The sequence below is a fragment of the Anopheles funestus genome, unplaced genomic scaffold, assembly GCF_943734845.2.
Source record: "Anopheles funestus unplaced genomic scaffold, idAnoFuneDA-416_04 scaffold_34_ctg1, whole genome shotgun sequence".
NCBI classification, from domain to species: Eukaryota; Metazoa; Arthropoda; class Insecta; order Diptera; family Culicidae; genus Anopheles; species Anopheles funestus.
This window is the reverse complement of record NW_026045362.1, coordinates 240,317-254,515: the sequence shown is the minus strand read 5'-3', so window position 1 is coordinate 254,515 and position 14,199 is coordinate 240,317. Positions and strand designations below refer to the sequence as shown.

The following is a 14,199-nucleotide window of genomic DNA, read 5'->3' as shown; positions in this document are numbered from 1 at the left end:
TGCAAGTGAAGTTTTATTAAAAATTATCCAGCTTATATACTAACAAGGTGTAATGGTGTTAGTTCTTATTCTACACGCAGTAAGTGTGTGTTAGTTTCAAGAACGTAAGGTAGAATCCTAGTTTTACCTGCTAATGTTAGTTTAGGATTCCGTAGCCGTGATCCGACTCGGCCTTTTTAGTTAATTGCACCGAACGCATAGGCGCGTTTTTTCCTGTCGATCCCGTGCGTATTCGATCTATATGTAAAGCGTGTTACCTGATGTGATGGTTTTTTAAGGATCGGATGCAGTTTTATTGCCCGCCAGGTACGCTACGGCGCGCGGGCGTATGCTCGTTATGCTTATCGCTATTTTCGTATTGCTCTCGTCCGTAGACGGATGATTTTTACCCGCATCGAAACCTTTACCAATATTAGCATTTTGAGACGTCCCTTTTTTAGCTATTTCAGGTAATCGCTTATTTAAGATATCTAGGCTCGAACAAGGCCAACCCTTGTTACAAGTTACATTTGTGGGTATGTTGAATCCGCGTTTATTACTTGCTTTCCTATCACAATGTTTATGTAGGTTCAACCTAAGTTCCATGCGATCCTAAATATCGTTTTTGTTTATCAAAACGTCGTTCTGTTTTTAATTAGAATTCTATTGGTTTTTCTAACGTTTACCTCGCCTGGAAAGAAACATGGTTATTTGATTTTCTCACGCGTACGCTTGTGAATTTTGTCGCGTCCGTTACAGGTGTCTTGGCTAATGTGTCTTGGCTAATGTGTCTTGGCTAATGTGTCTTGGCTAAGGTGTCTTGGCTAAGGTGTCTTGGCTAATGTGTCTTGGCTAAGGTGTCTTGGCTAAGGTGTCTTGGCTAAGGTGTCTTGGCTAATGTGTCTCGGCTAAGGTGTCTTGGCTAATGTGTCTTGGCTAATGTGTCTTGGCTAATGTGTCTTGGCTAAGGTGTCTTGGCTAAGGTGTCTTGGCTAATGTGTCTTGGCTAAGGTGTCTTGGCTAAGGTGTCTTGGCTAATGTGTCTTGGCTAATGTGTCTCGGCTAAAGTGTCTTGGCTAAGGTGTCTTGGCTAATGTGTCTTGGCTAAGGTGTCTTGGCAAAGGTGTCTTGGCTAATGTGTCTTGGCAAAGGTGTCTTGGCTAAGGTGTCTTGGCTTATGTGTGTTCGCTCATGTGTCTCGGCTTATGTGTCTTGGCTAAGGTGTCTTGGCTAATGTGTCTTGGCTAAGGTGTCTTGGCTAATGTGTCTTGGCTAAGGTGTCTTGGCTAAGGTGTCTTGGCTAAGGTGTCTTGGCTAAGGTGTCTTAGCTAAGGTGTCTTGGCTAATGTGTCTCGGCTAAGGTGTCTTGGCTAATGTGTCTTGGCTAATGTGTCTTGGCTAATGTGTCTTGGCTAAGATGTCTTGGCTAAGGTGTCTTGGCTAAGGTGTCTTGGCTAATGTGTCTTGGCAAATGTGTCTTGGCTAATGTGTCTTGGCTAATGTGTCTTGGCTAAGGTGTCTTGGCTAAGGTGTCTTGGCTAATGTGTCTTGGCTAAGGTGTCTTGGCTAAGGTGTCTTGGCTAAGGTGTCTTGGCTAATGTGTCTCGGCTAAGGTGTCTTGGCTAATGTGTCTTGGCTAATGTGTCTTGGCTAATGTGTCTTGGCTAAAGTGTCTTGGCTAATGTGTCTTGGCTAAGGTGTCTTGGCTAAGGTGTCTTGGCTAAGGACTCTTGGCTAAGGTGTCTTGGCTAATGTGTCTTGGCTAATGTGTCTTGGCTAAGGTGTCTTGGCTAAGGTGTCTTGGCTAAGGTGTCTTGGCTAATGTGTCTTGGCTAAGGTGTCTTGGCTAATGTGTCTTGGCTAATGTGTCTTGGCTAAGGTGTCTTGGCTAATGTGTCTTGGCTAATGTGTCTCGGCTAAAGTGTCTTGGCTAAGGTGTCTTGGCTAAGGTGTCTTGGCTAATGTGTCTCGGCTAAGGTGTCTTGGCTAATGTGTCTTGGCTAATGTGTCTTGGCTAATGTGTCTTGGCTAAGGTGTCTTGGCTAATGTGTCTCGGCTAAGGTGTCTTGGCTAATGTGTCTTGGCTAATGTGTCTTGGCTAATGTGTCTTGGCTAAGGTGTCTTGGCTAAGGTGTCTTGGCTAATGTGTCTCGGCTAAAGTGTCTTGGCTAAGGTGTCTTGGCTAAGGTGTCTTGGCTTAGGTGTCTTGGCTAAGGTGTCTTGGCTAAGGTGTCTTGGCTAATGTGTCTTGGCTAAGGTGTCTTGGCTAATGTGTCTTGGCTAATGTGTCTTGGCTAATGTGTCTTGGCTAAGGTGTCTTGGCTAAGGTGTCTTGGCTAATGTGTCTTGGCTAAGGTGTCTTGGCTAAGGTGTCTTGGCTAATGTGTCTCGGCTAAGGTGTCTTGGCTAATGTGTCTCGGCTAAGGTGTCTTGGCTAATGTGTCTTGGCTAATGTGTCTTGGCTAATGTGTCTTGGCTAAGGTGTCTTGGCTAAGGTGTCTTGGCTAATGTGTCTCGGCTAAAGTGTCTTGGCTAAGGTGTCTTGGCTAAGGTGTCTTGGCTTAGGTGTCTTGGCTAAGGTGTCTTGGCTAAGGTGTCTCGGCTAATGTGTCTTGGCTAAGGTGTCTTAGCTAAGGTGTCTTGGCTAAGGTGTCTTGGCTAATGTGTCTTGGCTAAGGTGTCTTGGCAAAGGTGTCTTGGCTAATGTGTCTTGGCTAATGTGTCTTGGCTAATGTGTCTTGGCTAATGTGTCTCGGCTAAAGTGTCTTGGCTAAGGTGTCTTGGCTAAGGTGTCTTGGCTAAGGTGTCTTGGCTAAGGTGTCTTGGCTAAAGTGTCTTGGCTAATGTGTCTTGGCTAAAGTGTCTTGGCTAAGGTGTCTTGGCTAATGTGTCTCGGCTAAGGTGTCTTGGCTAATGTGTCTTGGCTAATGTGTCTTGGCTAAGGTGTCTTGGCTAAGGTGTCTTGGCTAATGTGTCTTGGCTAAGGTGTCTTGGCTAATGTGTCTTAGCTAATGTGTCTTGGCTAAGGTGTCTTGGCTAATGTGTCTTGGCTAAAGTGTCTCGGCTAAAGTGTCTTGGCTAAGGTGTCTTGGCTAAGGTGTCTTGGCTAATGTGTCTCGGCTAAGGTGTCTTGGCTAATGTGTCTTGGCTAAGGTGTCTTGGCTAATGTGTCTTGGCTAAGGTGTCTTGGCTAAGGTGTCTTGGCTAAGGTGTCTTGGCTAATGTGTCTCGGCTAAGGTGTCTTGGCTAATGTGTCTTGGTCAATGTGTCTTGGCTAATGTGTCTTGGCTAAGGTGTCTTGGCTAAGGTGTCTTGGCTAATGTGTCTCGGCTAAAGTGTCTTGGCTAAGGTGTCTTGGCTAAGGTGTCTTGGCTTAGGTGTCTTGGCTAAGGTGTCTTGGCTAAGGTGTCTTGGCTAATGTGTCTTGGCTAAGGTGTCTTGGCTAATGTGTCTTGGCTAATGTGTCTTGGCTAATGTGTCTTGGCTAAGGTGTCTTGGCTAAGGTGTCTTGGCTAATGTGTCTTGGCTAAGGTGTCTTGGCTAAGGTGTCTTGGCTAAGGTGTCTTGGCTAATGTGTCTCGGCTAAGGTGTCTTGGCTAATGTGTCTTGGCTAATGTGTCTTGGCTAATGTGTCTTGGCTAAGGTGTCTTGGCTAAGGTGTCTTGGCTAATGTGTCTCGGCTAAAGTGTCTTGGCTAAGGTGTCTTGGCTAAGGTGTCTTGGCTTAGGTGTCTTGGCTAAGGTGTCTCGGCTAAAGTGTCTTGGCTAAGGTGTCTTGGCTTAGGTGTCTTGGCTAAGGTGTCTTGGCTAAGGTGTCTTGGCTAATGTGTCTTGGCTAAGGTGTCTTGGCTAATGTGTCTTGGCTAATGTGTCTTGGCTAATGTGTCTTGGCTAAGGTGTCTTGGCTAAGGTGTCTTGGCTAATGTGTCTTGGCTAAGGTGTCTTGGCTAAGGTGTCTTGGCTAAGGTGTCTTGGCTAATGTGTCTCGGCTAAGGTGTCTTGGCTAATGTGTCTTGGCTAATGTGTCTTGGCTAATGTGTCTTGGCTAAGGTGTCTTGGCTAAGGTGTCTTGGCTAATGTGTCTCGGCTAAAGTGTCTTGGCTAAGGTGTCTTGGCTAAGGTGTCTTGGCTTAGGTGTCTTGGCTAAGGTGTCTTGGCTAAGGTGTCTCGGCTAATGTGTCTTGGCTAAGGTGTCTTAGCTAAGGTGTCTTGGCTAATGTGTCTTGGCTAAGGTGTCTTGGCAAAGGTGTCTTGGCTAATGTGTCTTGGCTAATGTGTCTTGGCTAATGTGTCTTGGCTAAGGTGTCTTGGCTAAGGTGTCTTGGCTAATGTGTCTTGGCTAAGGTGTCTTGGCTAAGGTGTCTTTGCTAAGGTGTCTTGGCTAATGTGTCTCGGCTAAGGTGTCTTGGCTAATGTGTCTTGGCTAATGTGTCTTGGCTTATGTGTCTTGGCTAAGGTGTCTTGGCTAAGGTGTCTTGGCTAATGTGTCTCGGCTAAAGTGTCTTGGCTAAGGTGTCTTGGCTAAGGTGTCTTGGCTTAGGTGTCTTGGCTAAGGTGTCTTGGCTAAGGTGTCTTGGCTAATGTGTCTCGGCTAAGGTGTCTTGGCTAAGGTGTCTTGGCTAATGTGTCTCGGCTTAAGTGTCTTGGCTAAGGACTCTTGGCTAAGGTGTCTTGGCTAATGTGTCTTGGCTAAGGTGTCTTGGCTAATGTGTCTCGGCTAAGGTGTCTTGGCTAAAGTGTCTTGACTAATGTGTCTTGGCTAAGGTGTTTTGGCTAATGTGTCTAGGTTAAGGTGTCTTGGCTAATGTGTCTCGGCTTAAGTGTCTTGGCTTAAGTGTCTTGGCTAAGGTGTCTTGGCTAAGGTGTCTTGGCTAAGGTGTCTTGGCTAATGTGTCTTGGCTAATGTGTTTTGGCTAAGGTGTCTTGGCTAATGTGTCTTGGCTAAGGTGTCTTGGCTAAGGTGTCTTGGCTAAGGTGTCTTGGCTAAGGTGTCTCGGCTAATGTGTCTTGGCTTAGTTGTCTTAGCTAAGGTGTCTTGGCTAAGGTGTCTTGGCTAAGGTGTCTTGGCTAAGGTGTCTTGGCTAATGTGTCTTGGCTAAGGTGTCTTGGCTAATGTGTCTTGGCTAATGTGTCTTGGCTAAGGTGTCTTGGCTAATGTGTCTTGGCTAAAGTGTCTCGGCTAAAGTGTCTTGGCTAAGGTGTCTTGGCTAAGGTGTCTTGGCTAATGTGTCTCGGCTAAGGTGTCTTGGCTAATGTGTCTTGGCTAATGTGTCTTGGCTAAGGTGTCTTGGCTAAGGTGTCTTGGCTAAGGTGTCTTGGCTAATGTGTCTCGGCTAAGGTGTCTTGGCTAAGGTGTCTTGGCTAATGTGTCTTGGCTAATGTGTCTTGGCTAAGGTGTCTTGGCTAAGGTGTCTTGGCTAATGTGTCTCGGCTAAAGTGTCTTGGCTAAGGTGTCTTGGCTAAGGTGTCTTGGCTTAGGTGTCTTGGCTAAGGTGTCTTGGCTAAGGTGTCTTGGCTAATGTGTCTTGGCTAAGGTGTCTTGGCTAATGTGTCTTGGCTAATGTGTCTTGGCTAAGGTGTCTTGGCTAAGGTGTCTTGGCTAAGGTGTCTTGGCTAATGTGTCTTGGCTAAGGTGTCTTGGCTAAGGTGTCTTGGCTAAGGTGTCTTGGCTAATGTGTCTTGGCTAAGGTGTCTTGGCTAAGGTGTCTTGGCTAAGGTGTCTTGGCTTAGGTGTCTTGGCTAAGGTGTCTTGGCTAAGGTGTCTTGGCTAATGTGTCTTGGCTAAGGTGTCTTGGCTAAGGTGTCTTGGCTAATGTGTCTCGGCTAAAGTGTCTTGGCTAAGGTGTCTTGGCTAAGGTGTCTTGGCTTAGGTGTCTTGGCTAAGGTGTCTTGGCTAAGGTGTCTTGGCTAATGTGTCTTGGCTAAGGTGTCTTGGCTAATGTGTCTTGGCTAATGTGTCGTGGCTAAGGTGTCTTGGCTAAGGTGTCTTGGCTAAGGTGTCTTGGCTAATTTGTCTCGGCTAAGGTGTCTTGACTAAGGTGTCTTGGCTAAGGTGTCTTGGCTAATGTGTCTTGGCTAAGGTGTCTTGGCTAATGTGTCTCGGCTAAGGTGTCTTGGCTAATGTGTCTTGGCTAAGGTGTCTTGGCTAATGTGTCTTGGCTAAGGTGTCTTGGCTAAGGTGTCTTGGCTAATGTGTCTCGGCTAATGTGTCTTGGCTAAGGTGTCTTGGCTAATGTGTCTTGGCTAATGTGTCTCGGCTTAAGTGTCTTGGCTAAGGTGTCTTGGCTAATGTGTCTTGGCTAAGGTGTCTTGGCAAAGGTGTCTTGGCTAATGTGTCTTGGCAAAGGTGTCTTGGCTAATGTGTCTTGGCTAATGTGTCTTGGCTAATGTGTCTTGGCTAATGTGTCTTGGCTAAGGTGTCTTGGCTAAGGTGTCTTGGCTAATGTGTCTTGGCTAATGTGTCTCGGCTAAAGTGTCTTGGCTAAGGTGTCTTGGCTAATGTGTCTTGGCTAAGGTGTCTTGGCTAAGGTGTCTTGACTAATGTGTCTTGGCTAAGGTGTCTTGGCTAATGTGTCTTGGCTAAGGTGTCTTGGCTAATGTGTCTCGGCTAAGGTGTCTTGGCTAAGGTGTCTTGGCTAAGGTGTCTTGGCTAATGTGTCTTGGCTAAGGTGTCTTGGCAAAGGTGTCTTGGCTAATGTGTCTTGGCTAAGGTGCCTTGGCTAATGTGTCTTGGCTAATGTGTCTTGGCTAATGTATCTTGGCTAAGGTGTCTTGGCTAAGGTGTCTTGGCTAATGTGTCTTGGCTAATGTGTCTTGGCTAATGTGTCTCGGCTAAAGTGTCTTGGCTAATGTGTCTTGGCTAAGGTGTCTTGGCTAAGGTGTCTTGGCAAAGGTGTCTTGGCAAAGGTGTCTTGGCTAATGTGTCTTGGCTAATGTGTCTCGGCTAAGGTGTCTTGGCTAATGTGTCTTGGCTAATGTGTCTTGCTTAATGTGTCTTGGCTAAGGTGTCTTGGCTAAGGTGTCTTGGCTAATGTGTCTCGGCTAAAGTGTCTTGGCTAAGGTGTCTTGGCTAAGGTGTCTTGGCTTAGGTGTCTTGGCTAAGGTGTCTTGGCTAAGGTGTCTCGGCTAATGTGTCTTGGCTAAGGTGTCTTGGCTAAGGTGTCTTGGCTAATGTATCTTGGCTAAGGTGTCTTGGCTAAGGTGTCTTGGCTAATGTGTCTTGGCTAAGATGTCTTGGCTAAGGTGTCTTGGCTAATGTGTCTTGGCTAAAGTGTCTCGGCTAAAGTGTCTTGGCTAAGGTGTCTTGGCTAAGGTGTCTTGGCTAATGTGTCTCGGCTAAGGTGTCTTGGCTAATGTGTCTTGGCTAATGTGTCTTGGCTAATGTGTCTTGGCTAAGGTGTCTTGGCTAAGGTGTCTTGGCTAAGGTGTCTTGGCTAATGTGTCTCGGCTAAGGTGCCTTGGCTAATGTGTCTTGGCTAATGTGTCTTGGCTAATGTGTCTTGGCTAAGGTGTCTTGGCTAAGGTGTCTTGGCTAATGTGTCTCGGCTAAAGTGTCTTGGCTAAGGTGTCTTGGCTAAGGTGTCTTGGCTTAGGTGTCTTGGCTAAGGTGTCTTGGCTAAGGTGTCTTGGCTAATGTGTCTTGGCTAAGGTGTCTTGGCTAATGTGTCTTGGCTAATGTGTCTTGGCTAATGTGTCTTGGCTAAGGTGTCTTGGCTAAGGTGTCTTGGCTAATGTGTCTTGGCTAAGGTGTCTTGGCTAAGGTGTCTTGGCTAAGGTGTCTTGGCTAATGTGTCTTGGCTAAGGTGTCTTGGCTAATGTGTCTTGGCTAATGTGTCTTGGCTAATGTGTCTTGGCTAAGGTGTCTTGGCTAAGGTGTCTTGGCTAATGTGTCTCGGCTAAAGTGTCTTGGCTAAGGTGTCTTGGCTAATGTGTCTTGGCTAATGTGTCTCGGCTAAAGTGTCTTGGCTAAGGTGTCTTGGCTAATGTGTCTTGGCTAAGGTGTCTTGGCAAAGGTGTCTTGGCTAATGTGTCTTGGCAAAGGTGTCTTGGCTAATGTGTCTTGGCTAATGTGTCTTGGCTAATGTGTCTTGGCTAAGGTGTCTTGGCTAAGGTGTCTTGGCTAATGTGTCTTGGCTAAGGTGTCTTGGCTAAGGTGTCTTGGCTAAGGTGTCTTGGCTAATGTGTCTCGGCTAAGGTGTCTTGGCTAATGTGTCTCGGCTAAAGTGTCTTGGCTAAGGTGTCTTGGCTAAGGTGTCTTGGCTTAGGTGTCTTGGCTAAGGTGTCTTGGCTAAGGTGTCTTGGCTAATGTGTCTTGGCTAAGGTGTCTTGGCTAATGTGTCTTGGCTAATGTGTCTTGGCTAAGGTGTCTTGGCTAAGGTGTCTTGGCTAAGGTGTCTTGGCTAATTTGTCTCGGCTAAGGTGTCTTGACTAAGGTGTCTTGGCTAAGGTGTCTTGGCTAATGTGTCTTGGCTAAGGTGTCTTGGCTAATGTGTCTCGGCTAAGGTGTCTTGGCTAATGTGTCTTGGCTAAGGTGTCTTGGCTAATGTGTCTTGGCTAAGGTGTCTTGGCTAAGGTGTCTTGGCTAATGTGTCTCGGCTAATGTGTCTTGGCTAAGGTGTCTTGGCTAATGTGTCTTGGCTAATGTGTCTCGGCTTAAGTGTCTTGGCTAAGGTGTCTTGGCTAATGTGTCTTGGCTAAGGTGTCTTGGCAAAGGTGTCTTGGCTAATGTGTCTTGGCAAAGGTGTCTTGGCTAATGTGTCTTGGCTAATGTGTCTTGGCTAATGTGTCTTGGCTAATGTGTCTTGGCTAAGGTGTCTTGGCTAAGGTGTCTTGGCTAATGTGTCTTGGCTAATGTGTCTCGGCTAAAGTGTCTTGGCTAAGGTGTCTTGGCTAATGTGTCTTGGCTAAGGTGTCTTGGCTAAGGTGTCTTGACTAATGTGTCTTGGCTAAGGTGTCTTGGCTAATGTGTCTTGGCTAAGGTGTCTTGGCTAATGTGTCTCGGCTAAGGTGTCTTGGCTAAGGTGTCTTGGCTAAGGTGTCTTGGCTAATGTGTCTTGGCTAAGGTGTCTTGGCAAAGGTGTCTTGGCTAATGTGTCTTGGCTAAGGTGCCTTGGCTAATGTGTCTTGGCTAATGTGTCTTGGCTAATGTATCTTGGCTAAGGTGTCTTGGCTAAGGTGTCTTGGCTAATGTGTCTTGGCTAATGTGTCTTGGCTAATGTGTCTCGGCTAAAGTGTCTTGGCTAATGTGTCTTGGCTAAGGTGTCTTGGCTAAGGTGTCTTGGCAAAGGTGTCTTGGCAAAGGTGTCTTGGCTAATGTGTCTTGGCTAATGTGTCTCGGCTAAGGTGTCTTGGCTAATGTGTCTTGGCTAATGTGTCTTGCTTAATGTGTCTTGGCTAAGGTGTCTTGGCTAAGGTGTCTTGGCTAATGTGTCTCGGCTAAAGTGTCTTGGCTAAGGTGTCTTGGCTAAGGTGTCTTGGCTTAGGTGTCTTGGCTAAGGTGTCTTGGCTAAGGTGTCTCGGCTAATGTGTCTTGGCTAAGGTGTCTTGGCTAAGGTGTCTTGGCTAATGTATCTTGGCTAAGGTGTCTTGGCTAAGGTGTCTTGGCTAATGTGTCTTGGCTAATGTGTCTTGGCTAAGGTGTCTTGGCTAATGTGTCTTGGCTAAAGTGTCTCGGCTAAAGTGTCTTGGCTAAGGTGTCTTGGCTAAGGTGTCTTGGCTAATGTGTCTCGGCTAAGGTGTCTTGGCTAATGTGTCTTGGCTAATGTGTCTTGGCTAATGTGTCTTGGCTAAGGTGTCTTGGCTAAGGTGTCTTGGCTAAGGTGTCTTGGCTAATGTGTCTCGGCTAAGGTGCCTTGGCTAATGTGTCTTGGCTAATGTGTCTTGGCTAATGTGTCTTGGCTAAGGTGTCTTGGCTAAGGTGTCTTGGCTAATGTGTCTCGGCTAAAGTGTCTTGGCTAAGGTGTCTTGGCTAAGGTGTCTTGGCTTAGGTGTCTTGGCTAAGGTGTCTTGGCTAAGGTGTCTTGGCTAATGTGTCTTGGCTAAGGTGTCTTGGCTAATGTGTCTTGGCTAATGTGTCTTGGCTAATGTGTCTTGGCTAAGGTGTCTTGGCTAAGGTGTCTTGGCTAATGTGTCTTGGCTAAGGTGTCTTGGCTAAGGTGTCTTGGCTAAGGTGTCTTGGCTAATGTGTCTTGGCTAAGGTGTCTTGGCTAATGTGTCTTGGCTAATGTGTCTTGGCTAATGTGTCTTGGCTAAGGTGTCTTGGCTAAGGTGTCTTGGCTAATGTGTCTCGGCTAAAGTGTCTTGGCTAAGGTGTCTTGGCTAATGTGTCTTGGCTAATGTGTCTCGGCTAAAGTGTCTTGGCTAAGGTGTCTTGGCTAATGTGTCTTGGCTAAGGTGTCTTGGCAAAGGTGTCTTGGCTAATGTGTCTTGGCAAAGGTGTCTTGGCTAATGTGTCTTGGCTAATGTGTCTTGGCTAATGTGTCTTGGCTAAGGTGTCTTGGCTAAGGTGTCTTGGCTAATGTGTCTTGGCTAAGGTGTCTTGGCTAAGGTGTCTTGGCTAAGGTGTCTTGGCTAATGTGTCTCGGCTAAGGTGTCTTGGCTAATGTGTCTTGGCTAATGTGTCTTGGCTAATGTGTCTTGGCTAAGGTGTCTTGGCTAAGGTGTCTTGGCTAATGTGTCTTGGCTAATGTGTCTCGGCTAAAGTGTCTTGGCTAAGGTGTCTTGGCTAATGTGTCTTGGCTAAGGTGTCTTGGCAAAGGTGTCTTGGCTAATGTGTCTTGGCAAAGGTGTCTTGGCTATTGTGTCTTGGCTAATGTGTCTTGGCTAATGTGTCTTGGCTAAGGTGTCTTGGCTAAGGTGTCTTGGCTAATGTGTCTTGGCTAAGGTGTCTTGGCTAAGGTGTCTTGGCTAAGGTGTCTTGGCTAATGTGTCTCGGCTAAGGTGTCTTGGCTAAGGTGTCTTGGCTAAGGTATCTTGGCTAATGTGTCTTGGCTAATGTGTCTTGGCTAAGGTGTCTTGGCTAATGTGTCTTGGCTAATGTGTCTCGGCTAAAGTGTCTTGGCTAAGGTGTCTTGGCTAATGTGTCTTGGCTAAGGTGTCTTGGCAAAGGTGTCTTGGCTAATGTGTCTTGGCAAAGGTGTCTTGGCTAATGTGTCTTGGCTAATGTGTCTTGGCTAATGTGTCTTGGCTAAGGTGTCTTGGCTAAGGTGTCTTGGCTAATGTGTCTTGGCTAAGGTGTCTTGGCTAAGGTGTCTTGGCTAAGGTGTCTTGGCTAATGTGTCTCGGCTAAGGTGTCTTGGCTAATGTGTCTTGGCTAAGGTGTCTTGGCTAATGTGTCTTGGCTAAAGTGTCTTGGCTAAGGTGTCTTGGCTAATGTGTCTCGGCTTAAGTGTCTTGGCTAAGGACTCTTGGCTAAGGTGTCTTGGCTAATGTGTCTTGGCTAATGTGTCTTGGCTAAGGTGTCTTGGCTAAGGTGTCTTGGCTAAGGTGTCTTGGCTAATGTGTCTTGGCTAAGGTGTCTTGGCTAATGTGTCTTGGCTAATGTGTCTTGGCTAAGGTGTCTTGGCTAATGTGTCTTGGCTAAAGTGTCTCGGCTAAAGTGTCTTGGCTAAGGTGTCTTGGCTAAGGTGTCTTGGCTAATGTGTCTCGGCTAAGGTGTCTTGGCTAATGTGTCTTGGCTAATGTGTCTTGGCTAATGTGTCTTGGCTAAGGTGTCTTGGCTAAGGTGTCTTGGCTAATGTGTCTCGGCTAAGGTGTCTTGGCTAATGTGTCTTGGCTAATGTGTCTTGGCTAATGTGTCTTGGCTAAGGTGTCTTGGCTAAGGTGTCTTGGCTAATGTGTCTCGGCTAAAGTGTCTTGGCTAAGGTGTCTTGGCTAATGTGTCTCGGCTTAGGTGTCTTGGCTAAGGTGTCTTGGCTAAGGTGTCTTGGCTAATGTGTCTTGGCTAAGGTGTCTTGGCTAATGTGTCTTGGCTAAGGTGTCTTGGCTAATGTGTCTTGGCTAAAGTGTCTCGGCTAAGGTGTCTTGGCTAAGGTGTCTTGGCTAAGGTGTCTTGGCTAAGGTGTCTTGGCTAAGGTGTCTTGGCTAATGTGTCTCGGCTAAGGTGTCTTGGCTAATGTGTCTTGGCTAATGTGTCTTGGCTAATGTGTCTTGGCTAAGGTGTCTTGGCTAAGGTGTCTTGGCTAATGTGTCTCGGCTTAAGTGTCTTGGCTAAGGACTCTTGGCTAAGGTGTCTTGGCTAATGTGTCTTGGCTAAGGTGTCTTGGCTAATGTGTCTCGGCTAAGGTGTCTTGGCTAAAGTGTCTTGACTAATGTGTCTTGGCTAAGGTGTCTTGGCTAATGTGTCTAGGTTAAGGTGTCTTGGCTAAGGTGTCTTGGCTAATGTGTCTCGGCTTAAGTGTCTTGGCTTAAGTGTCTTGGCTAAGGTGTCTTGGCTAAGGTGTCTTGGCTAATGTGTCTTGGCTAAGGTGTCTTGGCTAATGTGTCTTGGCTAATGTGTCTTGGCTAATGTGTCTTGGCTAAGGTGTCTTGGCTAAGGTGCCTTGGCTAATGTGTCTTGGCTAAGGTGTCTTGGCTAAGGTGTCTTGGCTAAGGTGTCTTGGCTAATGTGTCTCGGCTAAGGTGTCTTGGCTAATGTGTCTTGGCTAATGTGTCTTGGCTAATGTGTCTTGGCTAAGGTGTCTTGGCTAAGGTGTCTTGGCTAATGTGTCTCGGCTAAAGTGTCTTGGCTAAGGTGTCTTGGCTAATGTGTCTTGGCTAATGTGTCTCGGCTAAAGTGTCTTGGCTAAGGTGTCTTGGCTAATGTGTCTTGGCTAAGGTGTCTTGGCAAAGGTGTCTTGGCTAATGTGTCTTGGCAAAGGTGTCTTGGCTAATGTGTCTTGGCTAATGTGTCTTGGCTAATGTGTCTTGGCTAATGTGTCTTTGCTAAGGTGTCTTGGCTAAGGTGTCTTGGCTAAGGTGTCTTGGCTAAGGTGTCTTGGCTAATGTGTCTCGGCTAAAGTGTCTTGGCTAAGGTGTCTTGGCTAATGTGTCTTGGCTAAGGTGTCTTGGCTAAGGTGTCTTGACTAATGTGTCTTGGCTAAGGTGTCTTGGCTAATGTGTCTTGGCTAAGGTGTCTTGGCTAAGGTGTCTTGGCTAAGGTGTCTTGGCTAATGTGTCTCGGCTAAGGTGTCTTGGCTAAGGTGTCTTGGCTAAGGTGTCTTGGCTAATGTGTCTTGGCTAAGGTGTCTTGGCAAAGGTGTCTTGGCTAATGTGTCTTGGCTAAGGTGCCTTGGCTAATGTGTCTTGGCTAATGTGTCTTGGCTAATGTATCTTGGCTAAGGTGTCTTGGCTAAGGTGTCTTGGCTAATGTGTCTTGGCTAATGTGTCTTGGCTAATGTGTCTCGGCTAAAGTGTCTTGGCTAATGTGTCTTGGCTAAGGTGTCTTGGCTAAGGTGTCTTGGCAAAGGTGTCTTGGCTAATGTGTCTTGGCAAAGGTGTCTTGGCTAATGTGTCTTGGCTAATGTGTCTCGGCTAAGGTGTCTTGGCTAATGTGTCTTTTCTAAGGTGTCTTGGCTAATGTGTCTTGGCTAATGTGTCTTGGCTAATGTGTCTTGGCTAAGGTGTCTTGGCTAAGGTGTCTTGGCTAAGGTGTCTTGGCTAATGTGTCTCGGCTAAAGTGTCTTGGCTAAGGTGTCTTGGCTAAGGTGTCTTGGCTTAGGTGTCTTGGCTAAGGTGTCTTGGCTAAGGTGTCTCGGCTAATGTGTCTTGGCTAAGGTGTCTTAGCTAAGGTGTCTTGGCTAAGGTGTCTTGGCTAAGGTGTCTTGGCTAAGGTGTCTTGGCTAATGTGTCTTGGCTAAGGTGTCTTGGCTAATGTGTCTTGGCTAATGTGTCTTGGCTAAGGTGTCTTGGCTAATGTGTCTTGGCTAATGTGTCTTGGCTAATGTGTCTTGGCTAAGGTGTCTTGGCTAAGGTGTCTTGGCTAATGTGTCTTGGCTAAGGTGTCTTGGCTAAGGTGTCTTGGCTAAGGTGTCTTGGCTAATGTGTCTCGGCTAAGGTGTCTTGGCTAATGTGTCTTGGCTAATGTGTCTTGGCTAATGTGTCTTGGCTAAGGTGTCTTGGCTAAGGTGTCTTGGCTAATGTGTCTCGGCTAAAGTGTCTTGGCTAAGGTGTCTTGGCTAATGTGTCTTGGCTAATGTGTCTCGGCTAAAGTGTCTTGGCTAAGGTGTCTTGGCTAATGTGTCTT

The 14,199-nt window shown here is 46.8% G+C and overlaps 1 long non-coding RNA gene across 1 annotated transcript in view; it reads left to right on the top strand.

The window, feature by feature from the left end:
- Positions 1 to 13,635, top strand: part of LOC125774583 (uncharacterized) — a 90,049-nt gene extending 76,414 nt beyond the window's left edge. Inside the window, exon 6 of the long non-coding RNA XR_007421067.1 lies at positions 13,591 to 13,635. This is a non-coding gene — a long non-coding RNA (uncharacterized LOC125774583). The remainder of the gene's footprint in view (positions 1 to 13,590) is intronic.
- Positions 13,636 to 14,199: the final 564 nt, after the last annotated feature.